Genomic DNA, 21,547 nt, shown 5'->3' with positions numbered 1-21,547 from the left:
TGCTGGACCATAGAGAAAGCAAGGGAATTCCAAAAAACATCTATCTCAACTATGCTATAGTCTGATTGTGTGGATCTTAACAAAACTATGTAAAGCTCTTACAGAGATGGGACTACAGCACCATCTTACATGTTACCTGAGAACCTGTATGCAGGTCAAGAAGCAACAGTTAGAACCTGTATGGAACAATTGATTGGTTCAAGTTTGGGAAAGGAGTGCCACAAGACTGTCTGCTGTCATCCTGTTTCTTTAACCTATATGCTGAGCACATCATGGGAAATGCCAGGCTGGATGAGTTACAAGCTGGAATCAAGAGGAGAAACATCAACAACCTCAAATATGCAGATGATGCAGATGCCACTCTAATGGCAGAAAGCAAAGAGGAACTAAAGAACCTCTTGAAGAAAGTGAAGGAGAGTGAAAGACACCAGCTTAAAACTAAATATTAAAAAAAACAAATCATAGCATCTGGCCCCATTACTTCATGGCAAATAGAAGAAGGAACTCTGAAAGTTGTGACAGATATCCTCTTCTTGGGCTCTAAAATAACTTCAGGTGGTGACTGCAGCCATGAAATCAGAAGGTGATTGCTTCTTGGTAGGAAATCTATAACAAACCTAGACAGTGTGTTGAAAAGAAGAGATGTGACTCTGCCGACAGAGGTCCAATATAGTCAAGGCTGTGGTCTTCCCAGTGGTCATGTACGGTTGTGAGGGCTGGAGCATAAAGAAGGCAGAGCACCGAAGAACTGATGCCTTTGAACTGCGGTGCTGTGGTGCCCAAGAGGCCCCTTGGACAGCGAGGAGGTCAAACCAGTCAATCTTAAGGGCAATCAATCCTGAATACTCTTTGGAAGGGCTGCTGCTGAAGCTGCAGTATTTTGATCTTCTGATGCTAACAGCCAACTCATTGGAAAAGTCCCTAATGCTGGGAAAGATTGAGGGCAGAAGGACAAGAGGGCTTCAGAGGATGAGATGGCTGGATGGCATCACTGATGCAATGGACAGGAACTTAGGCAAACTTCAGGAGATGGTGTGGGACAGGGAGGCCTGGCATGGTGAAGTCCATGGGGTCGCAAAGAGTCAGACATGACTGGGCAACTGAACAACAATAACAAGAGACAATTACATTTGTAAGAGAAGTCTCCATCTCCCTCTCTATACCTAAAGAGGAGGATGACCAAACTCAAGAAACGTGCATCAGTAAGTGAAGCAGTCATCAGCTGTGTCTGACTCTCTGGGACCTCATGGTCTGTAGCCTGCCAGGTTACTATGTTCATGGAATTCTCCACTCAAGAATACTGGAGATTCTTGCCACAGGGGGTAGCCATTTCCTTCTCCAGGGGATCTTTTCAACCCAGGGTTTGAACCTGGGTCTCCTGTTTTGCAGACTAATGCTTTACCATCTGAGGAACCAGGGAAGTCCATGGAGTAGGCACGGTCTTAAATCTTTATCACAATCTGCTTTCTACTGTGCTGTTCTTGGTACCCTCTCATAACAGCCTCTTCCCACCCTCAGCATATTCTTTTGTCTTTAGCTGAAGATGGGATTTAAGGTGAGGGCTTCACTTTGACCATTTTGGCAAGTTATTCAATTTTCTGGATCTTTTTCATGTGTACATGTTATTTTTTGTTTGATTTTCTTTTGTTAATATATTTCATGTCATTGTATTCTCAGATCAAACAGAAAAACCTAGAAGAGTAGAGAAAAATTTCTTATGCCTCAACACCTTTTCTAAGTCATAGTTGATTAACAAAAACAATTCCTTTATTTGAAATTTTGATGATTTAACTGGAAAATCAAATGCATTGATTTAGACTTAACCTCCATATGCTTAGGGCTTCCCCTTGTGGCTCAGATGGTAAAGAATCTGCCTGCAATGCAGGAGGCCTGGGTTTGATCCCTGGGTTGGGAAGATCCCCTGGAGAAGGGAAGGGCTACCCACTCCAGTATTCTGGCTTGGAGAATTCCATGGACTGTATAGTCCATGGGTTCGCAAAGAGTCAGACACAACTGAGCGACTTTCACTTTCACTTCTGTATGCTTATGATAAAATAATACCTTCAGTGGGATAAATGGCAGACCTTTATTTGTCTGTGTTCAGCGTGACTGTTTACATGCAAATTTAACATATAAATATTCCAGCGAAACATAGATTCTCATCTTTAATTTGAGCAAATTGACAAAATTAATGATAGGTAGGATGGGGAGATAAAATGGAAATTTTGCAGAATTAACTAATTAAAGTATCATGATCCTAGGTAGAGTTAAGGGAGGAAAAAATAAAATGACACATTTTTAAATTTTAATTTAATTTTTATTTTACTCATTTATGTGTGCATATAATTTAGGAGTTAAAATGCCCCAAAAGCCTTAGAATGACAAAACCATACTTACTTTGTGTCTCTCCTCACCCCAGATTTATGTTCTGAGGAAATTGTCTTCAATTGCTTAACTGTATCTTCTTGGTTATACTTCCCTATACATAAATAAAATAAGTATAGTGATATGCTTTGATTTTTAAAATGTAAACATATACTGTTTTGATTGGAAGATGAGGACTTCTCTGTCTTATATCCCCATTCTCCCTACTCTCTCTCTCTCCTATGTCTCCCAACATAATTATATTATTTGTCAAGCCATGTTTCCTGCTTATGTTATTTTGACTTTATATATATATTGGTCACACAAATTCTGTAATACATTTTGATTTTCTTTTTGTATAATTCTTTGCTTTTCCTGGTGTTAATAATGACTTTTTCCCCTTTCTGTACAGCTTGTTTGTCCTTTAGATGCTTTTGTCAGATACTTGGTGACATTTGCTGTCGATTCATATTTAAAAGTGGGGGCACTAACATGGTAATTGGAAACTGTGTACAGAACTTGGCCTTACTGATTTGCTAAGCTTTGTTATCAAACTAAGTTTGTTTGCCTGCCCTGCAGCAAATCTGATGCTGAGATGCCAGAGGTTTTCAGCAGACATAGATTTATTCACAAGGCAGCCAAGACAGGACACCTGAGAAAAAGGCTCACATCCGCCTCCTCAAAGGTGAGGGGGTTGAGATATTTACAGAATAAAGAAGCACCCCTGTCTTAGGCATGGGGTGTGTAAGGTGATTGGAGGTAAGGGAAAGGTGAGATAATTGGTGTGCTATGCAGGTACATCTGAGTTAAATGCTTCTTCATAGGATGCATGTTAATAACTGGAGGTGCTTAGTGTGATCAGAGGGAGTTTTTGGCCCTCTGACACCAAAGGGTCTTTCATCAGGCACCTGCCAAGGCCTAGTTTTGGGATCGGTGGTCTCAGCCAGTCTTAGCCTGCTTGAACTGAACAAGAGCTGACTCCAAGTTCCTGAAAAGCAATTTCAGCCCCCATTATTTCTATAGTGACCCATACATCTGAGGTGTTATCTATAGGAATGGTTAAGGAGTCTTGTGATAAATTACCTAGGCTACACAAGGCTCAGTGGGTAAGCATGTAAAAAAAGAAAAAAGTAATATCTAAAGTGAGCTTATTGAATGCAGCATTTTCACAGCATCATCTTTTAGGATTTGAAATAGCTCAACTGAAATTCCATCACCTCCACTAGCTTTGTTCATAGTGATGCTTCCTAAGGCCCACTTGACCTCCTACTCTAAGATGTCTGGCTCTAGGTAGTGGTCACACCATGATGGTTACCTGGGTCATGAAGATCTTTTTTGTATAGTTTTTCTGTGTGTTCTTGCCACCTCTTCTTAATATCTCCTGCTTCTGTTAGGTCCATACCATTTCTGTTCTTTATTGTGCCCATCTTTGCATGAAATGTTCCTTTGGTATCTCTAATTTCCTTGAAGAGATCTCTAGTATTTCCTGTTCTATTGTTTTCCTCTATTTCTTTGCATTGATTACTGAGGAAGGCTTTCTTTTCTCTCCTTGCTAGTCTCTCTGCATTTATATGGATATATCTTTCCTTTTCTCCTTTGCCTTTCACTTCTCTTCTTTTCACAGCTACTTGTAAGGCCTCCTAGGACAACCATTTTTCCTTTTTTAATTTCTTCTTCTTGGGGATGGTTTTGATCACTACCTCCTGCACAATGTTATGACCCTCTGTCCATAATTCTTCAGGTACTCTGTCTATCAGATCTAACCCCTTGAATCTATTTCTCACTTCCACTGTATAATCATAAAGGATTTGATTTAGGTTCTACCTGAATGGTCTAGAGATTTTCCCTAGTTTTTTTCAATTTAAGTCTTAATTTTGCAATACGGAGCTCATGATCTGAGCCACAGTCAGCTTCTGGTCTTGTTTTTGCTAAGGAAAATCAATCCTGAATATTCATTGGAAGGACTGATGCTGAAGCGGAAGCACCAATACTTTGGCCACCTGATGAGAACTGACTTAGTGGAAAAGACCCTGATGCTGGGAAATATTGAAGGCAGCAGGAGAAGAGGATGACAGAGAATGGATGACATCAGTGGATGGCATCACCAGCTCAATAAGCATGAGTTTGAGCATGCTCCTGAAGTTGGTGATAGACCGGGAAGCCTGGCATGCTGCATTCCAATGGATGGCAAAGAGTCGGACATGACTGAGCTACTGAACTGAACTGAAAAGTGAGCTCAATCAGTGAAGGCATTATACCAGTGAAAGAGCTTTTACAAGCTGTTCCCTTATCTTTTGTTTTGTAAAACAAGGTCAAGAATTTCTGCTAGTCATTTTCTGTTAATTCCAATGAGGTACAGTGTCATTATCATAAGTTGATCAGATGTACACCCAGATATTTTCTGGAGGAGGGCATGGCAACCTACTCCATTATTCTTTCCTGGAAAATCCCATGGATAACAGAGCCTAGTGGGCTACAGTCCATGGGGTCACAAAGAGTCAGACACAACTGAATCAACTTAGTATGTTCGCACACACACACCCAGATATTTGGTTGGGAATTTGTATTGGATAAATCATAGATAGCTTCTGTAACACATAGACACTAAAATAAAGACAATATAAAGCCTCAAAAACAATGGAAAATTTTTATTATTCACTTTTCGGGTTAATGGGTGATTTTACTCTCTGGAGAGATTTAGAAGTACAGACTCTTTTCCTTGTGATCCTTCTTGCCATAGGGTCTTGTAGTACCCTCATGGCAGAAAGTGAAGATGAACTTTAGAAAGGACACATTTGCTTTTTAAATCTTTATCCTGTAGGTGACAGACATTAGAGTAGCCAGAACTAGTTCAATGAAAATTGGGCTGGGAAATGTCTCCAGCTAGGACACTGCTTCCCAGTGACAACTCTGAGCTATGGGAAAGCAAGTATTAATTTTGAAGACAACTTGCTATCTCTTCCTTTGAAAACCTCCCTCAAACATCACCATCTATAGGTCTTTGCTGTGGGGCTTGCTTGGTAAGAATAAACTGGATTGCCACATTCTTTTTAGTTAACACAGTGTCATTGCTTCTTAAACTTCAATATGCCTATAAATACACAGTAAAATATGCATTGGGATTCCATAGTTCTAGTGTAGACTTTCAGTTTCTGAATTTCTAACAAGATGTCAGGTAACAAAAATTCTGCTGCTCTGTGGACCATTCTGTGAGCAACAAAGACCCAAGTTACAGCACTCTGCCTCCATCTGGTCCATTTATTTCTGAGTTCAGAGCCCTTTTGACTAAGCTTTTCCAGGGAATATGCATCCTCTCTAATGCTAGTGTGTGCAGGAGTAATTTCCTGGTGGAAAGAAATGGGGGAGTCCCTAGTAATCTCCCTGTTGTCTCTGCAGCTTTTCATGGTGGGTTTAACATCACTAAAAGTTAAAATGGGGTATTTTTAAAGAGTCATAATGATTCGCATATCAAATCTTTATGGAAGGGAAAAAAGTGACTTGAGTCATTTAGACTGAAGGCCTTTAGAGAGGAAGAAAAGAGGATATGCTGGAAGTGGTGATTAGTACAAGGAGAATCTCTACCACATCTCCAGGTCCAGTGGTTAGGGAGGTAAGGAGACTAACACCAACTGAATGAGCTGTGTGGAAGCCTGGTTAGAACAAGAAAGTGATGGGACAAATTAGAGAATCTAGTGATGAAGGAAGAAAAGTTGAAGTAGTTGTGGGAGAGGGAAAGATGGGTAGAAAGGTGCTAGGGTACATTCTGGGAATTGAAATCTGAAGGATAAGGTATAACCTGGAGAGCCAAGCTTCCTGTGGTGATTGATATAAAAAGATGAAGATAACAATTATTTTAGTCCTAATGATTCTGAACAGATAGCAGTAGAGCTCAGGGAAAGAGGGGATGGAATTAGAGGTTAGGGCATGTCAGAAGCAAGTTCCGGGTCTCTTGACTGACCCCCATTGGTGGAGGTCTCCAAAGGAAAGGTCTGACTCTGAGTATGTCAAGGAAGTTTACCCAGGAAAATGAAAGAATGTACTGACAGAAGGAGAATTTAGGTAGTAGTACAATGTAGAACCCCTTCATATTATACTCTTATTGTATTAAGTACACATCTTTCAGTTTCTGTTTGATATATTCTCTACCCAAAGGCAGACATCATTATCACTACTTTTTTTTAATCCAGTTTTCTCAATGTGGCTAATTGTTTTATATAACATTTGTGGATGGCTGAAAATAATGTGAAACTTCTAAGGGATATGTAATTCTGTTTAAAATAAAGGCTGCAAATCTCTTGAAAGTTAAATCATTGCAGATCCATCACTGTATACTGTGTGATTTGGTTATTAAAAAATAAATAAATCATAAGTTCTTTGAGCAAAGTTAATAACAAACAGAAAGGCTGTGGCAGGAACCAGACCAGCTTCTCTTCTGATTAACTGAAAGAGACTGATTTAAAATTTATACTATCAAGCAAAAGGCAATTTCTGTATTATCCCCAGGCAGTTACACATTGGTGAGAAACACAGCCACATACCAAATCCTTACCATTATACATACTTACTTTCAATTTGTTAGTTCATTTCATCATCAATCATCTACTCTTTCATTCAGGAAATGTAAGCTAGCAGTGCAGTTCATTTATGGAACACTATTTTCATACTTAGCAATGTGTGAAACTGAATTCTTCACTTTGTTAAATTCAGCCTTATTTAGTGCAAGGGAATTGTAGACACGAGTAGGGACAGACATCAAAGTGCTGAACAGGCAGAGGGTAAACATAGAATTTGCTCTTTGGAATCTTCTCTAAGCAGAAAGCTCTGAATGATGATTTTTAACTCTTAGATGTCTTTTTGTTTTCTCATAATGCAAAGGTGACTAAGACCAGCTTCCCTCAGCTTTTAAGATAATGAAGTTGAGATATTGCCAAAGAAGCAGCATCTTGTTTCCTCTTTTTATTTGTAACTACTTCTCTATTCGATTTTTCAAGAGGGATTTCCAAAGCACACTGGTAAATAAGATGAGTTTATATAAATTCTGGAAAACTTAATGTCATGGGTAAAGGTAGAATATTTTAATTATGTAAGTAGTTCCTATTAGCTCAACTGCTTCTAGGCAGCTTCTTCATCAAATGAACCTAGGCTTTTAAAACATTCCAAATAATTTGTTTATTTGTGAATTTAATCACCAGTTTGACAGAAGTTGACAAGGAATATAGTCAAGTCAAACTTGGATGTGTGGGGGGATGTTTCCAGAGAACCAGCTGAAAAGGATTTTTTTTTGTTTTTTTCATTTTTAACAGTTGCTTTGTCTGAAGTTCTTTCCTGTATTGTATTTTCATTTCTTTGCACTGCTGATCTAATTGTCTGCTGACATAGCCATTATCTTTTATAGTCCTTTCAAGTAGCAAAAGGATTAGTTACCTATGATTTTTACCACTTCTCTTGGACTTGCAACCGGTTCTCCCTGAATGCTTCATTTTAATAGCCTGTATAATGCAATTAAAAAGCTCTAACACCATTTGAGTGTAAGATGGCTATGACCAGTGAAGAAGGCAAGCTGAAGACCTTGACCATGATACTGTATATGCAAGGAAAATTACTTTCTTTGGGGTAAAAACTTGAACAAACAAAACCACAGCATCTAGGACATAGGAAGTCATTGTAAGAAAAAAAAAAAAAAAACAGGATTTTTATTTGTTTGTTTTTACCGAGACCTATGCAATTATTGCAAATCTTCCAAATTTCCTTTTTCAAGTGAGATTATGAAATTTTTCAAATGCAAGAGAATGTCTCTATTGGATTGTTTTTCTATTTGAATAGAGCTTTGTATCAATAGCCATTTCTCCTATGATTCTAAATTGTACAGTCTAGAGACATAGGTCAGAATAATAATCACATTTACACAATCCTACATCACTGTTTAAAAATAGAGAAATCTCAATGAAATATGTGTTCATGAAACCAAAGCAGATGCTTTTATTTTTTTCAAGACTGAGAAGAAATAAGGCTGTTTGATATTGAACAGGTATCAATAAACTGCTGTTGTTTTAATGTTTTCATGTTTCTTCCTCCTTCCTTCCTTCCTTCTTTCCTTTTCCTAAAACATCTGATCCACTCAAGAGGAATGAATTAAAGGTGTCCTTCCCTTAGTGAGATGTTAAATCTTTTGGAATTTAAGAGTGTCTTATAATTTTTCCTTATGTGACTTGGATAGTCTGTGGGATTTGGAAGAATACATTAGTTTTCTGAATTTGCAAAATGACTTAAAACAGTTTATACCCACCGGAAATCAAAGGCTATATCAGACATTGAAATGTACATGGGGTGTTTAATTTTATGTGTCAACTTGATGGGCCATGAGTGCCCAGATTAAACATTTCTGAAAGTGTCTGTGAGGGTATTTCTGGATGAGATTAGCATTTGAATCTGTGGACTCAATAAAACAGATGGGGGTGGGGAGGGGGCCTGATCCAATCCATTTAGAGGGCCTGACTAGAATGAAAAGGGTAGGAAGGGAGGATTTGCCTTATTTCTGTCTACCTGCTCAACTGAGACATTGTCCTTTGGACTTAGATTTACACCACTGGCTCCCCTGACTCCCAAGACTTTGTACTCACACTGGAATTGTATCACTGGCTTATCTGGGTCTCCACCTTGCAGATAGCAGATCACGGGAACTTAGCCCCCATGATCATATGTACCAACTCAAAGATAGATAGATAGATAAACAGACAGATAGATCCATTAGTTTTGTTTCTCTGGTGAATCCTGGTTAATACAGTACAGTTTTCATTTATGAATATTTTTGGTGAAAACACAAAATCCTCTGTCTGATTACTCAAAATAAGAGGGTGGAGTATTTGATCAGGTGATCCATACTTAAGGGCTTCCCTTGTGGCTCAACTTGTAAAGAATTGACCTGCGATGTGGGAAACCTGGGTTCAGTCCCTAGGTTGGGAAAATCCCCTGAAGGAGATTTTCACTCCAGTATTCTGGCCTGGAGAATTCCATAGACTGTATGGTCCATATAGTAGCAAAGAGTCAGTCATGGCTGAGTGACTTTCACTTTCATTCTTTCTATACTTAAAGCCAGAGTAGAAACTTCCCAGCATTGATGGTGAGGGGAAATCCACTAATTAAATAAATAATATAAATAAAATACATAAATATAGTATAACCCAATATTATATTTTGAGGAGGAAGAGAAAAAGGAAATGGAAACAACATCAGAGGAAAGAGTAGGAGAATAAGGAAAGGAGAAAAAGTAAATGACATTTTTAGTATGATGATGGGTGGTTGACAAAAAGCATCATAATGGGACATGGAACAGAGCCACTGACAAAACCTCATGAATTTCTGTATGAAAGCAGCTCATTCACTCCCAAACATTTATGGTAGAACCAGTATTTGGTAGACCTCTTTACATCAATGACAAGAGCTTGACTTTTAGGTTTTTCAACTACTGCTTAGTAAAACAAGTAACCACATAAACAACCAACCAAAAGTCCCCAAAACAGAGCTTCATACAGGTAAAAATACAACTTATATCAATGCCTGAAGATCTAACTTAGGATGAGGTTTACTAGAGACACAACTAGGAGCTGTTAAAGTCAAAATTTGGAATGCAACCTGCAAATAAGATTGACTCTGCAAGTCCCAGGAAATGAGTAGGAATTCTTTAAACTTTAAGACTTCTTTGAACAAAGCATACTTAGCATAGAAAGTCTGTTTTCTAAATTGAAATTCATCATGTATGTTCCACCAGCTACTAATTCTCACAGGAAATTAGAGAACGTATATAATGGTAGGGAAGCAAAGCATTCACTGGACTCTCAGATAGCATTCAGTGACCTAAGTAATTGGAAAAAGGGAACCTTCAGTTTTAAAACTGGTGAAATGTTTTATTTAACACTTAAATGGCATTTAAAATCAATTATTTAGAAATATATCTTAAAAGGACATGTAAGTCCTTTGTGGAGAAAGCTATGTAACTTTTTAAAGAGAGATTAAAGAAGATGTAAACAAATGAAGTGATAAAAAAACACAAAAGAAAAACTGATAAACAATGAATTAACTGATATGTTTAGGGAGGAAAAAAGGAAAATCTTTTCTAATCCCATTTAAGAAATGTTTTAATCCAAAGATAATTTTTAAATTACCATTAATGATTTTTAATATGGCAGTAAACCTCTAGGCCATTTAGGTATAACCTAAATCAAACCCCTTATGATTATACAGTGGGGGTGACAAGTAGATTCAAGGGATTAGATCTGCTAGGCAGAGTGCCTGAAGAACTATGGGTGGAGCTTTGCAACAGCTTATGGAAGGCAATCACCAAAACCATCCCAAAGTAAAAGAAATGCAGGAAGGCAAAATGGTTGTGTGAGGAGGCCTTACAAATAGCTGAGGAGGAAAAGAAGCAAAAGGCAAAGAAGAAAGGGAAAGATATACCCATCTGAATGCAGAGTTCCAGAGAATAGCAAGAAGAGATAAGAAATCCTTCCTAAGTGATCAATGCAAAGAAATAGAGGAAAACAATAGAATGGGAAAGACAAGAGATCTCTTCAAGAAAATTGGAGACCAAGGGAACATTTCATGCAAAGATGGGCACAATAAAAGACAGAAAGAGCAAGGACATAACCAAAACAGAAGAGATTAAGAAGAGGTGGCAAGAACACAAAGAACTATACAAAAAAGGTCCTAATGACCTAGGTAACCATGATGGTGTGGTCACTCACCTAGAGCCAGACATCCTGGAGCGTGAAGCTAAGTGGGCCTTAGGAAGCATCACTACAAACAAAACTAGTAGAGGTGATGGAATTCCAGCCGAGCTATTTCAAATCCTAAAAGATGATGTTGTTAAAGTGCTGCACTCTTTATGCCTGCAGATTTGGAAAACTTAGCAATGGCAACAGGACTGGATTTTTCCAGTACAGTTTTCAGTTTTTATTCCAATCCCAAAGGAAAGCAATGCCAAAGGATGTTCCTATTGCCTCAAAATTTTGCTCATTTCACATTCTAGCAAGGTAATGCTCAAAATCCTTCAAGCTTCAACATTATGTGAAATGAGAACTTTCAGATATACAAGCCGGATTTAGAAGAGACAGAGGAACAGGAGATCAAATTGCCAACATCCATTGGATCATAGAAAAAACAAGGGAATTCCAGAAGAACATCTACTTCTAATTCATTGACTAAAGCCTTTTTGTGGATCACAACAAACTGTGGAAAATTCTTAAAGAGATGGTGATACTGGATGGCCTTACCTGACTCCTGAAAAACCTGTATGCAGGTCAAGAAGCAATGGTTAGACATGGAACAATGGACTGATTCAAAATTGGGAAAAGGGGTCAAGGCTGTATATTGTTACCCTGCTTATTTAACTTACATGCAGAGTGAAGTGAAAGTGAAAGTAGCTCAGTCATGTCTGACTCTTTGCGACCCCATGTACTATACAGTCCATGGAATTCTCCAGGCCAGAATACTGGAGTATTCTTGAGTGGCTTGCTATTTCCTTCTCCAGGGGATCTTCCCAACCCAGGGATCAAACCCAGGTGTCACACATTGCAGGCAGATTCTTTACCAGCTGAGCTATAGGGGAAGCCCAAGAATACTGGAGTGGGTAGCCTATCCCATCTTCAGGAGATCTTCCCAACCCAGGAATCAAACTGGGATCTCCTGCAGCAGGAAGATCCTTTACCAACTGAGCTATCAGGAAAGCCCTGATATGCAGAGTGCATCATGTGAAATGCAGAGCTGGATAAAGCACAAGCTGAAATCAAGATTACCAGGAGAAATATCAACAACCTCTGTATGCAAATGATACTACTCATGGCAAAAAGGAAAGAGAAACTAAAGAGCCTCTTGATGAGAGTGAAAAAGGAGAGTGAAAACACTGGGTTAAAGCTCAATATTCAAAAAACTAAGATCATGGCATTCAATTCCATCAATTCATGGCTAATAGACAAGGGGAAAGTGGAAACAGTGGCAGATTTTATTTTCTTGGGTTCCAAAACCACTGTGGATGGTGATTGCAGCCATGAAATTAAAAGATGCTTCCTCCTTGGAAGAAAAGCTATGACAAACCTAGACAGCATATGAGAAAGAAAAGCTAACAAAGGTCTGTATTGTCAAAGCTATGGTTTTTCCAGTAGTCAGGTATGGATGTAATAGTTGGACCATAAAAAAGACTGAGGGCTGAAGAATTTATGCTTTCAAACTGTGTTGATGAAGAAGAGTCTTGAAAGTCCCTTGGACAGCAAGGAGATCAAACCAGTCAATCTTAAAGGAAACCAACCCTGAATATTTATTGAAAATAAATATTCCCCTTGATGGGAAGAGCCGACTCACTGGAAAAGACCCTGATGCTGGCAAAAATTGAGGGCAGTAGAAGGGGATGACAGAGGATGTGATGGTTGGATGGCATCACTGGCTCAACAGACATGAGTTTGAGCCAACTCTGGGAGATAGTGGACAGGGAAGCCTGGCATGCTGCAGTCTGTGGGGTCACAAAGAGTTGAATAGAACTTAGTGACTGACAAGTAACAATAATAGTACAAATTACCAGGGGGCAATGCTTAGAAACAAGGTAAATCAATTTATCAATCCAATATTTATTAACTGTCTACTGTATAACCAGCTCTTTGCTTGGAATTATGAAAATAATAGGACTATTTTCCCAAATTCCAAGAAAGTTAATAAAAAATACATGTAAAAATGAATCAAATATTCTGAAAGCTTATCTTTGAAGTTAAATTTTAAATCTCAAAACTTAAGATGTAACCTTAAATATTTAAAATATAAAAATCTTCATTTTAAAGAACTGATTCATATTGAGTCCTTCCAGATAAATGTTATCATAGTTAAAGCTCTTTCTTGTGTTTGTAGTTTTATCATGTGATTCGATGTTCTAAGGCATTGAGACATGATATATGTAAGAAACAAAAGTCTCCTATGTATCTTTTAAAAATGTATTATAATCAGTAAGCTATGTGATAATGCTGTCGTTTAATGACAATATCAGTTTTACATACCATACATTTAGGCAGTTGTCCTCCTGGAAGAATTTGAGAGTGGCTCTATCCTACATTCAAAGTATCTCCCCTTCACAATTACACATAAATCACAATTTACTAGGTAGAAGAGCATGGTGTTTAAATATGCAGCTGTGCTGTAATCATCTGAGGTGAGATCCTGGTTTTATTCTTTTTTAATCTTCCCTTTTGCCTCAGCTATGGAATTGGAATCACTATAGAACTTTCCCCACAGGCTTACGGTGATGACTAAACAATTAAAGTTTATAGCTTCAATATGTGAGCCTAGAAAGTTCTCAATAAACATTTAAATAATATTATGTGAAGTAGGCATACCAAGCCATGAGGTTTTAGGGAATTTTTCCCAAAAATTCTACCTGTCTACTATATCACCACTTACAAATTCTGTATAACATGAAATTTAGTTTTGGAACTCCTCTGATTATGTCTTGAAATACCGAGACTTCTAATGTAAATACCTTTTAGTCTTAAGACACCCCATGACTAAAGATTCTCTTTCTAATTGCCATCTGAGGTCTGAAGAATTAGGTTGTCATATCCTATTCTTTCTTGTTCATTTTATAATCCTGAGACAGCAACGTGGTCACTCGAGAATAATTAAAATTTCAGGTTACTTAACCCCATGAGGATAAACATTTTTATCAACTTTATCTCTTAATTGCTAACAAATGTTCTTGAAAAAAGCACAGTGTCACATTTAACTAATTTGCATATACTGAGAAAGTAGTGAGTTTTTAAAGAGGTCATTATTTTGAGCAAAAAAAAAAAAAAAAAATGACTGGCATGGGTTGTACTCATGTCTGCACAAATACATTACAAAATTGTTAAGTTTTGTCAGTGAGTGTGCCCATGCCTGTGATCAAAAGCTGTAGCAACTTGTCAGGCTACTTCTCTATTTCCATTCCCAAACAATAACTTTAATATCTCGTTTGGAAAGGCTAGAATTAATTAACCTCATAAGTCAACCAGGATCCTTATTGCTCCATTAAAAGTTTATATGAACCCTTTATCTTATGTTTGTAACTTTAAAAAAAAAAGGGACTGTGAAGAAAAGGAGATTAATTACTAAATACAACAAAACTGAAAAAAGAAACTTGTAAAGAAAAAAAAAAACTATTAATAGAAACACTTTGTCATGCATTGACTAGTAGTTTTGATCAGGATTACCTATAATGATAAATTTCTACATAGTCTGAAATTTAAATTTATTTGCTGTTTGATTGCAGCTGTATAAATTCCTCCAGACCCCGCAACCCCACACCCCGCCATCCACCCCCTGCCTAGAATGCCTGTGTTACATTCTGAAAGAGTGTAACCAAAATTTTCTACCTTCTACTAATAGGCAAACTTAGATTGGGGGTGGGTGATTTTTTAGCACAGAAAGTGACCCTGGAAATCTATTTTCTGATTTACACATAATTAATTTGCACCTTAATGATGAGTAACAGAGCATGGCATCCGCTATTTTCAGCAGTATACTGGATTAGTCTCATGACTAACATTAAATATTTAATAATGTTTTATGTTTATGTCAATAAAACTTAAAAATTTAATCCTAATTCTTAATTTTTACTTTGCAGAGAGGCTACTCACAATACTTCTGTTCTCGAAAGTCTGTGTGGGTCAACTTACCTACAAAATTCAGTTAAGCAAGGAGGGGTAGGGAAAAGAAAGGGCAGATATTTGTCTTTTTCTAGTAATTTGAAGACTTAACACAGTTTTTGTCAAAATGTATCCTGTGGTCCAATCAACTGGGAATGCTTGTTATAAATGAACCTTGTCATATTCTTAAAGTGGGGTTTAGGAGTCTGCGTATTTATACGCACCCATCTTTTGTGTAGGAGGTTCATGGTTAACATTGAAAACAGGATGATATGAAGGGTGATTTGAGCTGGGGAGGTACAAATGGTTTGTACTGTGTGCTGACAACCAAAAGCAGAAAATAGTTGTAGAGGCCTGAGACCAAGAGGGGACCACAACTGTCCAAATTGGAGAGGATGGGAAGAGCCAGTATATACTGAGCCAGAAGATGAAAACCCAGAGTAGTACCAGTAACTAACAGAAGAAGATAATGTAGGAACATGTTCCAAAAAAAAAGAGTAGATAAAAATAGCTTCTGACAAGCCAGGTATAAGAGTGATACAATAGCACAAAGCCAGCATTCCAGCACTTTTTTTTTTTCTACTTCCTAGAGTGGCTGGTGATCTTGAACATTCTAACGTTCATTGCCCCTTCTGTCCAAAAGTAATATTCTATGTAGAATTATATAGTTGATTTATCTACAAATCCTAACTGAATAAGACTATTTATTGTGCATATTCTAACTCAAAACAAGGACTGTCTTTATCTTCATTTTTTTCCTCCTTCGTCTTTTACTTTTTTTCCTTCTGGATGATCTTTTCTAATGTCCCTTTCAAATGACCCCCTGTTAGAACAGTCTGCAGCCATGTCCTTCATTAGTCGAATTTAAAGAAATGGTCTTTCACCAAGTCTTCTGTCCAGCTTCCCTCACACTGGAGACTCCTTTGTACATGACATGGCATCAGACTCTCAGTGAAGATACAGCCTGGCCCTGGACTGCTGTGATATTTTTTAAATTAATTTTTATTGAAGTAACAGAGGCAACACTTTGCTGACAGAGATTCATATATTTAAAGCTGTGGTTTTTGCAGCAGTCATGTACAGATGTGAGAACTGGTGCATAAAGAAGACTGAGTGCCGAAGAATTGATGCTTTCGAATTGTGGTGCTGGAGACGACTCTTGAGAGTCCTTTGGACAGCAAGGAGATCAAACCAGTCAATACTAAAGGAACTTAAACCCAAAAGGGCCAAAGGGTTTAAGTCCTTACTGAAAGGACTGATGTTGAAGCTGGAGTACTTTGGGCACTTGATGCAAAGAGCCAACTCATTGGAAAAGACACTGATGCTGGGCAAGATTGAAGGCAAGAAAAGGGGGCAGCCGAGGATGAAATGGTTAGATAGCATCACTGACTCAATATACATGATTCTGAGCAAACACTTGGAGACAGTGGAGGACCCAGGAGCCTAGAGTGCTGTGTCCATGGGGTCACAGAGAGTTGGACATGACTGAGCGACTGAACAACAACAATAAAAATCGTTTGCAATATTGTGTTAGTTCCTGCTGTGCAGTAAAGTGAATCAGTTATATGTATACATGTATCCCCTCTTTTTTAGGTTTCCTTCTCATTTAGGCTACCACAGAGCATTAAGTAGGGTTCCCTTTGCTATATGGTAGGGGCTCAATAGTTATCCCTTTTATTCATAGCAGTGTATATATGTCAATCTCAATCTTCCAATTCATTGCACCATGTTTCCCTCCTTGGGAACCGCAATTTTGTTCTCTACATCTGTGACTCTATTTCTGCTTTTCAAGTGGATAAAGAATATTAGTACATATATACACAATGGAATGTTACTCAACCATAAAAAGGAACTAAATAGTGCCATTTAGATGGACCAAGGGCCTGGCGTGCTGTGATTCATGGGGTTGCAAAGAGTCGGACACAACTGAGCGACTGAACTGAACTGAGAGATTGTCATTTAGAGTGAAGTAAGTCAGAAAGATAAAAACAAATATCATATGATGTCACTTATATGTGGAATCTAGAAAAATGGTGCAGATGGACTTATTTGCTATAATGTTTGGGTCATCTGCCCTCAGGGAACATGAATCTCTTGCTGACTCTCACTAGAACATCAACTTCTTGTTCTGTGTTCATGGAGTAGATGGTGGCTGGTTCTATCTCACCGGCAAGTACAGTACTATGTCACCTATGGCACAATGTCTCTGAAACCAAACCTGAACAAGATAAAAAGACATTTCCTCCAGAGGCACATTACTTTCACATTAGTGATTTATTCTTTAGACTAGTCTGTATCACAGTCCCTGAAAGTACAATTACCAAATGATTTATTTCCCTTTGAGTTCTTCTGAAAGGTCCCATTCAGATACCTGAATACAATGAAAGCATGTTTTGAAACCCATTCTAGAGTGCAATTCTGAGTTAGTCAGATTGATCTAGACACAAAATGAATTTAATTACTGAACTGTCAGAACAATTCTCATTATGTCTTTCTCCCTATTGTCTTCAGAACAGATACTCAGGGTATTGTGCTAGGGTGCTCACCCTTCTACTGTAGTACAAGTTTGCTGGTTGCCCTGATGGTGAGGAGCCCCAAATTATCTGTACTCATGTTTTTTGTGAACTGATATGAATCCAGGATATAAGCAAAGTGAAACTCAAACCTGTAATGAGGTCAAAAAGAAAAAAGAATTGTTCTCAGTTTGAGTAGCTATTGTTTTTTTACCCTTTGTTGAATAACTTAATTATGAATATGAGTCACATTATGAAGCATTAGCAATGAAAATCTGTAATTGATCTACATACATTACAAATTGATTTAGATGAGCCAGGTCTAACTCTAATGACCAACACACATGATATGCTGAAAGTGTGTAATGACCCATGCACAGATGCCGCAGAAGAGGAATTTAACAAAATGGGTATTGGCTTTCATTAGATCCCATGTGGTCAGATAGCATTTATCTGATGTGAAGAATGGACCCAGTGAATTATCAAACAAACAGATGCTTTTATTTCCCTTTGCATGCGGTAAGTCTCTTTGGATTTATAATAACTCTTCGGAGAACCCAGCAATCTCTAAAATTTTGCTGCAAGGTGAGAAAATACCAAGCAGAGACAAGTTATTAAAAAGAGAGGCTATATCACATTGAACTCTAAACACTTATTCTTAACACATGATGCCTAGTACAGCAGCGAATAAGATGACAGATGTGTATGATTTATAAAACACTTTCTTGTTTAGAAAAGCAAAGTGATAAAATTGAGTTGATGGATATAGTAGCTGTGAGACAAAATCACTCTTTGTCTATGTAAGCTGTATGTAATAAAATCTCTAAAGTAATGTTCTCCATTTCTTAAATTCAGTTGCTGGTGCTATTTATATTTTTTCAGTCACCTGGCAAGTAAATCTTCTCTCAGTACTCTGAAAATCTAAATCATTACTGTTGATGTTCAGGAAATTGAGAAGTATGATTGCTAACTCAAAGATTTCAACTGTTTTTTGTTTTTGTTTTTCTGGATGTGAAGAAAAGGGGAGTGTTGTGGTGGGTAGAAAAATGTCCCTCCAAAGATGTTCATGTTCTAATCCTGGAATCTGTTAATATGTTATTGCCTGGCAAGAGGGACTTTACAGATATGATTAAGTTAAGGATCTTGAGATGGACATATTTTTCTGGGTGGGCCCAATATAATTGCATGGGGCCTTAGAAAAGGATGCAGGAGAGGCAGAATCATAGAAGGAGACATGATGACAGAAGCAGAGATCAGAGTGATTTGTTTGCTGATTTTTATTGAAGATAGAAGGGAGCCATGAACCAAGGAATGGAGGCAGCCTCCAGAAACTGGAAAAGGCAGGAATACTTTTCACCCCTAGAGCCCCCAGAAGGAATTCAGCCCTGCTAACACCTTGATTTTAGACCCACAAAACCTATTTCAGACTTTTAAAATGTCAAATCATATGTTTGCACTGTTTTAAGTCACTAAATTGATGGGTAATTTGTTTCAACAGCAATAAGACTAATATAGTCTGTTGCCTTATGGCCACTGTTGGACACTGTCTAAAAAATATCCCTTATCTTTGTCATAATTTTCCTGAAATGCCTTCAAGTGTATGAAGAATTAAAAATTATATTCCATTTTTTTTATGTATCAAGCAAAGCAAAGCTCAGGCAGTGTTTCCATGACCCATAATGTGATGCTCAGTGACTGATCAACATTGCTGGAAGATGCCTGTTCTGTTGTTGGATATTTTTATTTCCATAGTAAAACCACATCCTTTGTGGTCAACAATTAGCCTTAGCGACATACTGACAGCATTCCCCAAATTCAACAATCCAGAAGCAAAATAAAATCTTGTTTTAGATGGATTCATGTTCTCTGAAAAACAAAGAAGCAGTTTTTCCCTATATGAAAAACATTTCTACTTAAAAAGTATTTTTACAAACACAACAAAGTATTACTGTGTGTATTTTCTGTGAGTTAGTTAAACAGTAGATTGTAATTAATGAGTGGAAATAAAATATTGTTTTTCTAAATGATTTTATAAGCTTTACAACATGTGGCAATAGCAATAGGATTCTTTTAAAAAGAATTAGATGAGTGTTTCCCAAAAAATATAAGAGAAACTAGTCCTAGGGAGTTCACTTTAAAATAAAAGATGTGGCTTTATATTTCACAATGATGCTAGCTTTACCCTCTTTGATATTTATAGCAGCATATTATGAAAGCATGTCAAAAAGAATCATATTCAAATTTAACTAAGCTTTTCCACAGTTATATATGAGACTTTTAGATTTATTAACTGTAAAGAAAGTTGAGCTAAATAAAGATCAAATCTATTTTATAAAGATTTACATTATTCAGCCACAAAGAAAAATTTTTACATTGTTGGCAAATAATGTATTGATAGACTTTGAATTCAGGAGACCCTCTTAAAATTATTGTGATAAGTCATAATAATTTCCATCAGTTCTCCCCTTGAGATAATCTCCTTATCCCCATTTTATAGGTAAAAAAACAGGTTAGGTGGCTTATGTTACCTTCCCTTGATTGCCTTATAGGTAGAAAGAGAATCAATGGGAATACAATTAATCTATGCTTTGTGTGCTATGGTATCTCGCTTTTTATATTTTTTTTTTTTGGCATTTTTGAAATATTTACTATGTTCCTACAATTTGAATCATATGAATGTGGGACTTCCATTTTATCTTGACATAAAGAAAGTTTCAGGGAGACCAGAGGAGAAGCATTTTGTGCTTCTGGTGGTTTATTTCCACCCACATTTTCCTAAAATAGTACTTCCCATGCTATAGAGAATGCAATGAATGTATGGTGACACAGAAAATAAATAGCATATTGAGTAATAATAATTCATAGACTCTTAAAAATAGACAAGCTGATAACATTCTATGTGTACTGCAGAACTGAATTATCCCCCTCTTGATACAACATCAATGATTTTTAATTCAGTCTTTTAGAATCAAAATCAAAATCTGTCATTGTTGTTGTCAGTTGCTAGTCAGTTCAGTTGCTCACTCATGTCCAGCTCTTTGTGACCCCATGGACTGCAGCATGTTAGGCTACCCTGTCCATTGCCAACTCCTGGAGCCTGCTCAAACTCATATCCATCAAGTCAGTGATGCCATTCCAACCATCCCATCTTCTGTTGTCCCCTTCTCCTCCTGCCTTTAAACTCTTCCAGCATCAAGGTCTTTTCCAGTGAACCAGTTCTTTGCATCAGGTGGCCAAAGTATTGGAGCTTCATCTTCAGCATCAGTCCTTCCGATGAATAATCAGGACTGATTTCCCTTATTATTGATTGGTTTGATCTCCTTGTAGTCCAAGGGACTCTTAACAGTCTTCTCCTACACCATAGTCCAAAAGTCTTCAGGTATCAGTTTTCTTTATGGTCTCACATTCATAGATGACTACTGGAAAAGCCAGAGTTTTGAATAGATGGACCTTTGTTGGCAAGGTAATGTCTCTGATTGTTAACATGCTGTCTAGGTTGGTCATAGCTTTTCTTCTTAGGAGCAAGTGTCTTTTAATTTCATGGCTTCAGTCACCATCTGCAGTGATTTTGGAGCCCAAGAAAATAAAGTCTGACACTGTTTCTGTTGTTTCCCCATCTATTTGCCATAAAGGGATGGAACTGGATGATGCCATGATCTTAGTTATTTGAATGTTGAGTTTTAAGTCAGCTTTTTCATTCTCCTCTTTCACTTTCATCAAGAGTCTCCTCAGTTCCTCTTCACTTTCTGTCATAGGGGTGGTGTCGTCTGCATATCTGAGGTTATTGATATTTCTCCCTCCAGTCTTGGTTCCAGCCTGTGCTTCATCCATTCCAGCATTTCTCATGATGTACTCTGCATATAAGTTAAATAAGCACGGTGACAATATACAGCCTTGATGTACCCCTTTACCTATTTGGAGCCAGTCTGTTGTTCCATCTCTGGTTTTAACTGTTGCTTCCTGACCTGCTTACAGATTTCTCAGAAGTCAGGTCAGGTGATCTGGTATTCC

The sequence above is a fragment of the Odocoileus virginianus genome, chromosome 1 (assembly GCF_023699985.2).
Source record: "Odocoileus virginianus isolate 20LAN1187 ecotype Illinois chromosome 1, Ovbor_1.2, whole genome shotgun sequence".
Classification (NCBI taxonomy): Eukaryota; Metazoa; Chordata; class Mammalia; order Artiodactyla; family Cervidae; genus Odocoileus; species Odocoileus virginianus.
Note: the sequence above shows the minus strand (reverse complement) of the source record.